The sequence below is a fragment of the Meriones unguiculatus genome, chromosome 5, assembly GCF_030254825.1.
Source record: "Meriones unguiculatus strain TT.TT164.6M chromosome 5, Bangor_MerUng_6.1, whole genome shotgun sequence".
Taxonomy (NCBI): domain Eukaryota; kingdom Metazoa; phylum Chordata; class Mammalia; order Rodentia; family Muridae; genus Meriones; species Meriones unguiculatus.
In genome coordinates, this window is record NC_083353.1 from 117,574,549 (window position 1) to 117,588,398 (window position 13,850).

Here is a 13,850-nt window from a genome sequence, read left to right on the forward strand (position 1 = left end):
AGCTCCTCATGGTCCTCCTTGTGGTGACTTCCTCCTCCCTTCTCCTCTTGCTCTCTCTCTTTCTATCTTCTCCTCCTCCTCCTCCTCCTCCTCCTCCTCCTCCTCCTCCTCCTTTTCCTCCTCCTCCTCCTCCTCCTCCTCTCTCTGTCCCTCTCTCTTTCTACCTGAGACCTCAGACTGGGAATGGGAGTCCTGCCTGCTCTCTCTTCTGCCCAGTCATCAGTTCATAAGCTTCTTTCTTAGCCTATCAATGACAATTGGGGAGCATTCTTTACACAACATCGAGACAGGATGTTCTTCATAGAAATGACAATGCCCACATTCAGACTGCAATTGAATCTCACAGCACAGCATCTGAATACAAAGTGTACGAGAACATCCCCAACAGTTTCTGATTTGCTTACTAAGTTGCCCAAATTATTAGTTACTTATCTTGTTCTAATGATAAAAACAAGTGAGGTGGCTTATAGAAGAGTTTGATTTGGCTTTTCATTCAAGAGGGTTGGAGCCCATAAAGGCAAGAAAGCAGAAAGTGTGGCAGCTGGAGTAGACAGCTGAGAGCTCACATCTTGAACTGGAAGCATGAAGCAGAGCAAGCTACAAGTAGCTGGGGCTTTTACTCGCAAAGGCCACCTCCAGTGACGTTCCTCCAGAAAGGCTACACTCCCGAACCTTCTCAGACAGTGCCAGCAACTGGGGACCAAGTGGTAAAATGCCCAATGCTATGGAGGACATTTATCATTTAATTCACATACTGAGGCTGGCCTTGAACTCATGGCCCTCCTGCTCAGCCTTCCCAGAGCCACCAGTTCCTGCATTGCCAGCATTTTAATAATGATTTTGCAAATAGTTTTCTGTGGCTGCTTTGCAGATGAGCTCAGACACAAACAGTTAGGGTCACCGTCTCCAGGATTTGAATCTGGTGCCCCTCAGCTGCCTGGGCTTCTCTCCAGCTCTCTTAGAATGGTACATCTGTGTCTCTGTACATTTACATTAACAGAATAATGAACACGTAAGCATCACCCTGCTGTTAGAGTCCATGCTTTGTGCCACTATGTACAGGGGGAGAGCTGACAGCAGAGACTGAGCACAGAGATCTGCTGTGGATGGTAAAGTAATCAAGATGCGATTTGCAGTCAGGAGTCATTGCACACGGTATCACATTTTGGTTCCTTTTGGCAGATCCAGCGGTTGTCTGAAACACAGCTCTCAGAAACCACTTTGTCGTCTGAGATGCTGACACAGCTGCCTTCCTTAGCTTCACCAGTGACTTTTAACCTGAGGAGGAAGAGAATAGCTGCTCTTAGCATTTAGGATTTTCTCGTAATTATCCTGTCAGCCGTTGTATTCCTTTGGACTTTAAAGGAAAGAGTAGAATGTACAATTATAGAGTATAGTAAAGACAAACATAATGTTGCAGACATTAAAGGCAGAGCTGATAGAAACCTCTAAAACTTGTTGTTTCTTCATTGATGAACCCTTCCAGCAAAATTCTTCATCATGATGCATAGGCAGTAGAAGGCTTAGAGAGAGATCATTAGTCTTTTCATTCTGCTACAGACACTGCGTGTGCAAAGCTTCATTTGGCTGAGCTTCAGTTTTCTTTAATATACAGAGGTATGGGATGGAGAGATGGCTCAGTGGTTAAGAGCACTGGCTGCTCTGGCAAAGGATCTGGGTCCAATTCCCAGCACCCCCACAGTCACTCACAGTGTCTGTAACCCCAGCCCCAAGGGATCTGAAACCCTCTTCTGGTTTCCATGGACACCAGGCATTCATGTGGTAAACATATACACATGTAGGCAAAGACACCTATACATAAGAGAAAATGAATAAATCTCTAAAAATTATTAATAGAAGAAAACACAATGTATGTATTATGTGTGCATGCATGCACACACACACGTTTGTGATTTAACTCATTAATATTTGAGGAAGTATTGAGATAACCATGAATGTGTGACAAAAGTTACACACAGTAGGCACTCAATGAATGTATTCCAAATACAGATTATGTTCTCAGGGTCTGGATGCAGAGGCCTAAAGAGGCTCAGCTCACGTGATACACAGGTACAATTCCTTTCACATTCACAATTCCTTTCATTCTCGTTCCATAAGTGGGTAAGCACTTGATTAACATGTAAGTTTCCACTGTTCACAGCTCCCATGGCTCCGTGCTGGTGGAGACACTAACACAGACAGTCTCAGGGTGGACTGGAAGAGAGCGATGACTTCATAATGCACTGATGGGTCTTAAAAAGAAGGTGGCCTGTGATAGCGGGAAGGGCTCCCCCACCAGTGTCCTTCCTTTGTTTAGTTCTTCGTGGAGCCACTTGAACTTGAGGGGCAAAACTGATGTCATCATTAGTCCAGCCTGGTCAACATTAGTCCAGCTGTGATTTGCCCTCTTTGTTTCTCTCATCCTTCAGGATCTTTCTTTAGTTTTCAGTATAAATTTCTTAAAACTGATCTGTTTAACTCAATGGCTTTCTTTCCAAATTCCTTCAAGGCTTCCCAGGCCTTCTCCTACCAGGCACCTTAAGAATTCTCTAACTTTCCTTATTAATTCCCCAAATTACCTGTGGGGCAAACTTTTTCCTACCTGAAAGCCAGGGACAGAGAATTGAAACAGAAGTGGGGATTGCTTGACTGACACTCTTTCGACTGAGGGTGGCAGTCTCCAGGTTTACCATTGGCTTTTGCCTAATCACAGTGTCAATTAGTCTTCAGAGTAAAATGGCAGATTCTCTGAGCTTAATCTGTATACTTCATATGTATTTCTTTATTCTATGCCAACATTTTGTGTTTAACAATTTCTTTATTAATAAATAATCATTACATTTTATTATAAACCTAAATGTGTTTCAGCCTTTTACATTGCAATCTCATCTGTTCTGAGTAACAAGTGGTATATTTTCCATATCAACTTGTGTGAATTGCTCAAGTTTATTCAAACACAATTATTAAAACAATTCTGAATATCACTCCTGAAAACCCCACTGGAAGCACTGTATAAAAATATGACTGAATCTTACATATTTTTGCTTATGAAAGGAATGAATATTTTGCTCTTGTTATGCAAACAATCATGAATTCTGCTAAAATACATAAATTAACTCTGAAGTGTCCTCTTGTTGCACTCACAGTTACCATGATAATCTCACACAATAAGAAAATGACAAAATGCCAAAGAGTTAACACCTTCTTTGTGAGCTACACACAATTACAGTTTTGATACCAAGTACCCTACATGTCCTGTGTGAGGTAGCTGTGATGCTGTTAAGAGGTGACTGGATCATGAGTGCAATAACTCCATCAAAGAATCAGCCAATCCCTGAGTTCCCAGCCAAAGGAAAGGAGGCCTCAAGAAAGATGTAGGTCATGGGGGCCAGGCCTTTGAAGGTCAGATCTCTGCCTCATTCCCTCCCTGTGGGTTTGCCAACTTCTCTACTTTTTACCAACCACAAGGCAAGCTACTTGTGCTCTTATAACCACATGTCTGCATTGCCACAGGACTAGCAACAATGGAGCAAACTGAAGATGGACTTGAGGCCCCTTGAACTGTGATCCAAAATGATTTATCACTCTTGTTTATCTGTGATATTTTATTACAACAACAAAAGCTGATCGATGCCTGTTTCCATCACAGCTCCTCAAATAATTGTATCTTTCATAACCGTAAACTAGGATGCAACCTGTGATGATGTGGTCATTTCTCTCAGCTGTCAAAGCTCCATGCTGACACTTACTTCTTTTCCTTTCACACCCACACTTCCTCTGCTGGTTGTGACCTGAGAAACTGGCCTCATGAAACAATATGGGTCATTTTAGCCACAGCTTGAGCAGTTCCATTTAAGAAATTCTTTGGAATATATAAAAAGTGTAAGAGGGAAAAAAGAAAAGGTCTAAGTGCCCATAGGCTCTAAGTTAGCATTTTAAAACTGCATATTCTTTCCAAAGGAGTTAGGCTAGTTCCCAATCTCAGAACTCCATTGTATACATACATACATACACGTGACCTTATAAAATACTGGTATCATTTTGTACATGGAAATTTGCAAGCACCTTTGAAATCATGCTTTCAGACTGTTCTGAACCTCTTTAATCTTGGATATCAGGGTTAGAGCCCTACAGTGTAATGACCTGAAATGAATATTCACATTAGCATCTTTAATACTCACAAATCAGAACTTAAGATAGAGTTGTTTATCCATTTCCAGTTCTTGTCCGGCAATTCATAACTTAGCCCAATCCAAAATGAAAGTCCTCCTTCCTTTATCTGGTCCTGTAGGAATCTCTACAACCAAAACAGAGTACAGGACTTAACCCAGAAACTATGTCTGTTGGCTCATCCACCAGACTCCTGAAACCTAGTTCAAAGTCACCTGTCTCTGACCTGAGTGCCCAGTTAATTCTTCCTCCTTTGTGAAATCTGTGCCCATATTTATGATCCTAGGACACTCGCCTTCCATACACAGTTATTGGCTCCATGTCATTAGTCTCTCAGACTATGAGCTTCCTTAAAGTCCCCACTTCCTTTGCATGGAGCATGTGTAAGTCTAGACAGTGGTGTAGCTTCAAGAACAGCTAACATCTCTGTTTTGTTGAACAACTTACCAGCTCTTCTTGGTCTTGAACAAGCAGCAAAGTGGCTTCTTTTTTATCACAGTCATCCAGACCTTCTGTCCAACTGTTGGTAGCTTGAGAAAAATGTATGCATTTATGCGTGTATGGGATCCAGTCTTTTGGGCACATTGACTTAGCTGGACTTTCTGAAGTGAGAAGGAGACACGGAATATTTCTACCTATTCTTGCTGTAACACAGCCAGCTGCACACAGTAGTTGCTTTACTAACACACTCTTTCACTAACATGTGCAGGAATGAGAGTACTGTCATGACAGATCAAGAATATACATAACACATAATATATATAAATATATATTCACTTTTGTTTCTATTAATTAACTTTAGGCAAAGTTAACTACTTGATCCATTTGCTAAAACAAATATCCCATTTGAGCATTTTCTTAAGTTAATGATCAAGTGTGCTAGCACACTGAGGCAGTACTGCCAAGTGGTTAAGACCTCAGGCTTCAAGGTCACACAGTTTCAAAGATGTTCCCAGCATTACCAACTACCCATCACAAGACCCTCAACAAGTTACTATGCAGCAATTTCCTGTAACATAGGACTACGGTGATACACTGTCTTCATGGATGCTGTTGTAAGCCTTGGCTGATGTAACCACCCAGTAAATAGCAAATTCAGCTAATATTCTTGAGAAATTCAGCCACAAAGATTATCTGTTGTCTTACCTATGTTCTCTTGAATACACACACAGTGTTTGTCTATTGATGGTTTTTGTATTAAGACTCGAACTAGGAAATAAGAAAACACACAGAGAATTTAGTGCTGAAGTGAATGGTGTGACAGGTGTTTTATTTCTCACTCCAGGAAACAGAAGTTGTTTCCACAAACCTGAATATCTGGATTGAAGATAAAATATTAGCAAACTGAATTGAGAATCAGTTTAGAGACAGATATATGAACAAAGAAGAAAAATGCTGAACATATGGATTCACAACACTGTTAAGTCATGTCTTATCAAATGGCCTTAGAGAAACTCTTAACTTACCCACACTCAGGCCTGAATGAGTATTATTACATCCCTTTCAAGAAAGATAGGTTACTGCTATTGGCGTTTAGTAGCCATTTAATAAAATAAGCTTCTGAGCCTTTTAGTTATCTTTGTTGTTATAGTTTTTATCACAATTGGGACTCTATTTTAGGTTCTGGGAACATGAGAGGAGTGTGTTTGTGGGTGGGGGACACTTGGAGTTAGCTCAGAACACACCCAGACACCAAATCCTCAGCACAAAGTAGATTTATTACCCTGGGGTGAAGAGGGGCTGTGTGTGCCTCTGGATCAGGCAAAGACAGCAGCAGGTGTGTTTTTGCAGGAGTGGGTTTTTAAGGAGAAAAAGGGGAAGTCTGTGCTAGGGTGAGTTGGTAAGTGCTGATTGTACTAACTTTAGCCAGTGTAGCCAAATAGTGAATTTGGATTACTGGACCTTGATGTTTTGATAGTTGGACCTTCGTGTTCAGCCTCAGGAATCAGGTAGGCATAAGAAAGTGGCTAAATAATGGACTGGACCTTAGGGGCCAGCTTTAGAAGGGTAATCTAATTGTTTAGCAAAGGAGAGGAAATGGGAAAGGGGAAAACCTGCTGGCCGCCATCTTTGTCATGCTCTGGTTTTTTAGAGAGCCCCTGGTGACTCTCAGAGGAATTTGGAAGCATGAAATGAATGAGAAGTTTCTGCCCTGGACATGGATACTGTCCTGTAAGCACTCATGTCATTGACCTTCCCCCAGGTTCAAGGGCCAAGTCATCTGAAGAGGCAGTGATATTTGTGATGGAAAGAGAGGAAGAATTCTGAAGCAAAAGCTCTTGCCTTACCTACCTAAGATGCTCATCCCAATCAGGGTCAAGAGAAGAAGGATCAGCACAGCACAGCTGAGCTTCAGAGCCAGCCTGTGTGAACATGGGCACTGGCAGGCATCTGTGAAGTTAGAAACCTTGTTACTCATTTAGGTCAGTTGAGTACATCTGGAATAATACTTAAAGGTGGTTTAGATTAACACGGACAATTGGATTCAGATAGATGGTCGATTGCAGGAAAGATCCTTAAAGCAGAATTCTATAAAATAAATTCTCTGTTAGGTTCTGAAAGACCAAGGAATTAAAAATTAGTTTTTTAGGGTTATAGAATTAAAGTTTAAAGCACAACCCTGATCAAAGTCCAGGCAGATGTAGACATATCCAGCCACCTGTGGGGAGGAACCAGGCTTATTGCATTCTTTTCCTGCTTACTAGAAATACAGTTGCTAGGAAACTGTCCCAGATGGCCTGGCAGGAATCACTTAAAGAGATATGGTCTCCTTGCAACCCACCCAGATGGCCAGGCCAGAACCATTTATGGACTTGGTTTCTAAAGTAAGCCAATCATTTAAAAATTCATTTTTCCTTACCCAATCATGTAACACCAAAGCATGTAACTCCCAGCTTGTGGTTTTTGCCCTTTAAAAAGCTTGTTCCCCTAGACAGCCTGGCCGCATAACTCTCTGTTTCCACAGGGAGCTTGTGATGCGGGCTTGAACTTGTATCAAATAAACGTTTATGTGTTTTGCAACAGACTCAACTTCTGGTGGTCTTTTAGGATCTTGCGAACTAGGCACAACATTTTTTGGGAGGTCCCACAGAGATTCAGGACCACCGCTCAGGACCCCAAAACCTTGCTCCAGAGGGTCCAGTACAAACTGATGAGTGTTTTTTGTCTCAGTGTTTCTGTGCAGTGTCCATATGTGCGTCTACTTTCTGTTCTCCGAAAACCCTTGAGGTGTTGGTTTAAACGGCAAGATGCGGCTAGAAATGAACTCACTTGTGGGTAACAGCCTTTGCAGTCCTTGGAGACATCTCTAGCCCGGGGGGGGGGGTTGACGGAGAGCCCACCCACCTTGTCTCTGGATGAAGAGTGTCTACCTCAGAGGTGGTTGGCAGAGAGCCCACCTGCTAATTGGAGAGTTTTGGTGGATGTGGAATCCCACCATTTTCTCTCCTCTCTGTGCTGCTCTGGGCTTCCATGGCAGGGTAACCAGAGTAGAAATCTGAAGGGCCTTGTGTCTGAGCTTGAGTTGTGAAATGGCTACACAGGCATTAGTTTGTGTTTGTCTTTCTATTTTGTTCCTTGTATTTGTGAATCTTTGTTTGTATCAGGCTGTGGGACTGTGACTGGACAGACTTCCTCTAATTCCTTCTTGTTCCTTCTGCCCATTCCACCCACATGTCATTCCTTATCCGTGCATCCAGTGGCAGAGGGATCGGCAGAAGCGGCAGGATTGTGAGCGCTCCTCTGGTGACTGATGCTCTGCCAGTGGACGGGATGCAAGGGTGGGGCCAGGGATGAAATTGTTGAGAACACTCCTGGCCAGCTAGCAACTGCTGCTGAGTACACTTTCATCATGAGCATGGCAGGCTGCATGAGCTTGCCCAGGCTGGTGGAACAAAGTGCTTGAAATTATGGCTGGTTTGAGCAAGAAACATTTTGTCTCTCTGGATGTATGTGTGGCCATTACTTGGTTGTTTCTGAAAGATCACAATTGGTTAATATGCTCTGTATGTCTTGGTTATAGATTAAGAGTTCTTAGATATGTTTAAAGGTTAAAGTCAAACTCTTGTTTAGAACATATATGTGTGCATATGTGTTTGTAAGATCTATAGAAGCACAGAGGTTTTTAAATAGCAACAATGTTCCTTGTCATGCCATGTGATGTGACTCTACCATCTTGAAATTGCCATGTAGTGTGGGGCAGAACAAAGGAATAGAAAGAACCTCTTAGTCATAATAAATTTTGGTTATCATCCCATTTCCTTTTAGACTAAGAAGACAAGTCTCATTTTAAATTGATATTGGTTTTAGAGATAGGATGGTTTGTACTGGTAAAATTCAGTTTTGACTTTTAAAATTATGGTTAGGCTTTGTAACTTCAATCCTAAAAGGGTACTTTATTTTGATGTTGCAAAAACAGAATTCTTCTAAAAATGTGTTTAAGACTATGAAACAGTTTAAAGTTTATCAGGAATTTTAAATAATGTTCGTGGGAAGTCTAACAAAAAACTTGGAACTTGAGGGAAGACAAAAGACCTTAGTAATTATTTTCTTTTTTTTTAATTTTTCATCAATTACACTTTATTCATTCTGCATCCCCCCATAAGCCCCTCCCTCCTCCCCTCCCAATCCCACCCTCCCTCCTCCCTCTGCTTGCATGCCACTCCCCAAGTCCACTGATAGGGGAGGTTCTCCTCTCCTTTCTGATCTTAGTCTGTCAGTTCACATCAAAAGTGGCTGTATTGTCCTCTACTATGGCCTGGTAAGGCTGCTCCCCCCCAGAGGGAGGTGATCAAAGAGCAGGCCAATCAGATTATGTCAGAGGCAGTCCCTCTTCACATTACTATGTAACCCAATTGGACTCTGAACTGCCCTGGGCTACATCTGTGCAGGGGTTCTGGGTTATCTCCATGAATAGTCCTTGGTTGGAGTATGAGTCTCTTGGAAGCTCCCTGTGTTCAAATTTTCTTGTTCTGTTGCTCTCCTTGTGGAGACCCTGTCCTCTCCAGCTCTTACTATTTCCCAGTTCTTACCTAAAATTCCATTCACCTGCCCAACAGTTGCCCATCCGGCTCAGCATCTGCTTTGATAGTCTGAAGGGCAGAGGCTTTCAGAGGCCCTCTGTGGTAGGTTCGTAGGTTGTTTCCTGTTTTCTTCTTCTTCTGATGTCCATCCTCTTTGCCTTTCCGGATGGGGATTGGACATTTTAGTTAGGGTCCTCTCTCTTGCTTAGTTTCTTTAGATGCACAGGTTTTAGTGGGTTTGTCCTATGTTGTATGTCTATATGAGTGAGTATATACCATGTGTGTCTTTTTGCTTAGTAATTATTTTCTTAATTTTACAAAATGAAACCAAGCTGTACTTTTTGAGTCAATTAAGTAAACTAAAGTTTTTACAGTGTATCATGTCAGGATGATAAACACATGGAAGGACTTAGTAAAGAAATGATGACAAGGATGTTGATGGAAGCTTTTATGGTGTCTGAAAAGCAAGAGAGAAAGCAAGAGACTGGGATAGTAAAGAAAGAAACAAAAGCCTAACCTGAAGGTATATAGAATGTTATATAAAGTCAGAGTATGTATAGAAAGCCAGAAGACATATGATCTGTATTTGCTTTGGTTTTTCATACCTGCAAATATGATTTGAGAAAGAACTGTAAAATGTTTTGTTCTTCATTTAAAAAGGCTGGTGATTCTTCATTGCAAAATGTTTCCTTATGCTCATTAAAAGGGGAAGAGGACTGCACCTCCATGTTAGCCCAGGGTTATACAGGGTTGTATTCAAGTCATTATTAACCATTATGTGAAATCTATGCCTGACCGCCAGGTCCTGAGTGAATGCATAGATGCTGTTTCTTTCTGGCCAATAGGTTTGGTATGGCCAGAATAGTTCAAGTACAGTTTAAAACTGTTCTATACTGTTCTGTTATGCAGTTGGTTCTAAAACTTATTTGATCGCAATTTAGAACTTAGTTACAGGAAAGTGTAAATGCTCCACAGTGCTTGCAATACCGTGGGAGGTAGCAATGCCATCAGTGGTGCCTAATGGCTATGTTTTAGACTGTTGGCCACAGCCTGTAGCAACACATGGCTAGCTGCCATGTTGATTCAAGAATAAAGAAAGTGGACCCGTGGTTTCATTGCCGTCTTTTTTGAGGGCTTCCAGTTGTGTTCAGGTCTCTGTTTAGTGCTAAGTGAAAATTTTGTCCTTTAACTTTTTGTTGTTCAGTCTTAATGCAATGTGGTAGAATCAGCAAGATTTGCTGATTCTATGAACTGTATCTGATTGAAAGTTTTGCTTTGATTTTAGTTCAGAAAGATATTTAAAGTTATGCTAATGACTGTAGTTGATTACAAGATTGAGGTTTACCTAGTCTTTTGTTAATATTTCCTAAGGTTAAGCCTAGGAAGCCTAAGATGATGGGTAACAACAAAGTTTGCCTATGTAGATCTACTTGAATTAGATATGGTCCTAAAACACTTATCCAAGTAATATACCAGAAATAGAGATTATGGCACTCTGTTTTACTGGTTAATCTACTGTTAGAGTAGATGACTAAAGATAGACAAAGAGTAATTGATATGCTGGCCCTCAAGCTTGTCAGAGATCTGATGAATATGGCATTTTAACATGTGTAAGCTTATTTTGACAGAGAGTCCCCAACTCTGGCAGTAGCTCCCCAAGTTCTCTGAGAAGATTTGGGCACAACGACAGATGACGTTCGACTCTGGATTATGCTATGCTAACCACTGGGCAAGACCACCACAACTGGACCACTGTGAGGGGCCAGCCTAAACTGTGGACAAAGCTGTGGACAGCTGGAGAGTCATTGTTTCACGTTGCTGAAGGTGAGGCTAGGTCATTCTCTCATGTTCTTTTTCCACAGAAACAGTCTCTCATCTTCTGTGCCTGATGGTCACACTGCCTCTGCTTATGATGCTATGAGACCACAGGAGCCAGGGACAACTGCCTAGGTGGTGAACTAACTAGTCATCTTTGTCATTTTGACTGGCACATACATAGAGTGGAACATTTATTTGATTTATATTTATTCTACTCAGGTCTCTTATCACACTGATGGTTAAGCTAAGCAAATGGTAATTTTGCAGCTAAAGGGAAGACAGTTAAATCCACCTGTTAGTTCATTGGTGAATTCATTAGCTAGTTAGAACTACTAGGTACTAGATCTTTTATTTGGAAAGGCAAACAGGTTTGCCTTGCTCACAGGTTTCAAGTTAATTTTCTGTGTCTTATGGTGAATAACTGGATAGCTGTAAGGTCTGAGGATATGAAAGTTTAGGTTATGAGGATCTAACAAAATTGTTTGAGGGTCTAGGAAAATGTTTCAAAGTTGGTAATTGCAAGGAAAATTGGAGGGTCTAAGTAGGTGTTTAAGGTATGTGAATGTAAGTTGTAATGATATAAGAAAGTAATTTAAGGCATATTGACAATGGGAGATATTTCAGATTTCTCCCTCCTCTCTGCTATTGTTGTGCTTGTGTTATAAGATTTCAGAAGTTCAGAGTTACAACATGGATCAATAGAGTTCTGATAAGTTGATGGAGCACTGACTGCTTATTATCCAGTCACAAGCTTGAGATGTTAATTTTCTTTTGGTTGTCTTCTGGAGATAGACTTAAAGATAGACTTTTTCATGCTAAAAACATCTGTCTAATGTGTAGATCTCAGACTCAAAAGACATAGCTTTTACTAGGTCTTCATAGCATGATTCTACTTTTGCTGTCTTGTAGACACCTGTTAACTGCTTTTTCTAAAGTATGAATCTCAATATGATAGTATTCCTAATCTACTTCCTTTTGTAAACTAAAATTCATATGAGTTTCAGGAAATCAAAAAGTCAGAATGCCTGGATCTGGCATAACTCAAACAGACCCCAGCTGAATTTTTCCCTTGGTCTTGGGATTCCTCACTTTCCCTAATTACTAGACAAATTTTAACTTCTATCTTGAGCCTGAATTTGTCTCTGTAGATTTTCACCTGGTTGACAGACTCTATTCAGGGATCAGCTATGGACTCCAAGCTGAAACCTGGACTTTCTGGAAGCTGCCATGATTGCCCCCTGCCCCTTCAGGTAGATCCACTAACCAAATACTTCTGACGACTGCCCCATTGTGGCATTTCACACTTTCTCACCCCTGATGGGGACAGCACCCTGGTCAGCACGGAAGCAGATACAGAAGAGACCTCTGCCTTAATTCCACCTGGCAGGCTGAATGCTAAGTCAAAGGAGGCTTCCTGACATTAGTTACTATCTTGGAAACCTGCTTATCTGGAATAGGAACTGCTATTGTAGCACTGGATGCACAAAGCCAGAATCATAACTGCTTAAAGGCAGATATTGATAAAGACAGTCAATGCCCTGAGCACTCAATCATCCATTTAGAAAAAATATTGATTCCCTGGCAGAAGTAGTGTTGCGAAACAGAAGGGACTTGGATCTGTTGATTTTACAGGAGGACAGGCTATGTGTAGATCTTAGAGAGAAATATTGTTTTTATGTAAACCAGTCAAGAATGATTAGAAAATCATTAGCAAGAATAACAAAAAGCCTGGAGAGATGCTGGCAAGACAGGATTCCAGAGGATGGTTTAAATCCTGGTTTAATAGTTCTCCTTGGCTTACTACCCTTATATCCACTCAGATGGGACCCTTACTTATTTTGATTTTTACCTTTGGGCCTTGTATTTTAAGTTGCTTGATGGCTTTCATGAAGGAATTCTTGGGAGCAATACAGCTAATGGTACTCAGATCCCATTGTGGATAGGTAAATCTGGAGGATACCAGAGGTCATATCGGGAAGACCCAAGATTGGGTCTTCAAATGATCATGGGAAGGAGGGAATGAAAGACCAAAGAATTAAAAATTGGTGTTTTTTTGGGGGGGGTATTGAATTACAGTTTAAAGCACAAGCCTGAATGCAAGTCAGACAAGTGGAGACATGCAGCCACCTGTGGGGGGAACCAGCCTTACTGCATTATTTTCCTACCCACTACAGTTGCTAGGAAACCGGCCTAGATGGCCTGGCAAAAACCACTTCGAGAGATACCGTCTCCTGGCAACCCATCTAGATGGCTAGGCCAGAACCGTTTATGGACTTGGCATCTAAAGTAAACCAATCCTTTCAAAAGTCAAATTCTGTTACCCAATCATGTAACGCCAAGGCATGTAATTCCGTTTGCGGTTTTGCCCTTTAAAAACCTTGTTTTCCTAGACCTCTCGGAAATACTCCCCCTCTTCAAAAGGGAGGTTGCTGTGACCTGGGCTCGAGCATGTATTAAATAAACCCTCATGTGTTTTGCAATGGAGTCAACTTCTGGTGGTCTTTTGGGGTCTCACAATCTAGGCACAACAGTTCAAGTGTTTGCTTTGGTGAAGTGGCAAACACTTTGCTGAAAAATAATGTGTATGCAGGTATTATGCGCAAAGGAGTATTGGGTGAATCAAACTTGATAGATGTGAAGATGTGTTGTGTTGGAGGCACCCTGCTGGTTGAGGTTGTAGTTCTCACCTAGTCAGGACAGCCATTGTGAACTCTGAGTTAAAGGCAGGACTCTCTCCCCTCAATGGGGTCCCCAGCTCTCTGTCTGGCTTCATCTGGAGAATGTTTTTAGACTCAGTCTCCCCTGGCCACAGTTGATACACATTTGATATGTGGCTTCTGA

General features: G+C 41.5%; 1 pseudogene; it reads right to left on the reverse strand.

Moving 5' to 3' along the window:
- Positions 1-690: 690 nt before the first annotated feature.
- On the reverse strand, positions 691-6,589 carry LOC110564843 (killer cell lectin-like receptor subfamily B member 1A; annotated as a pseudogene).
- Between the last annotated feature and the right edge of the window lie 7,261 nt (positions 6,590-13,850).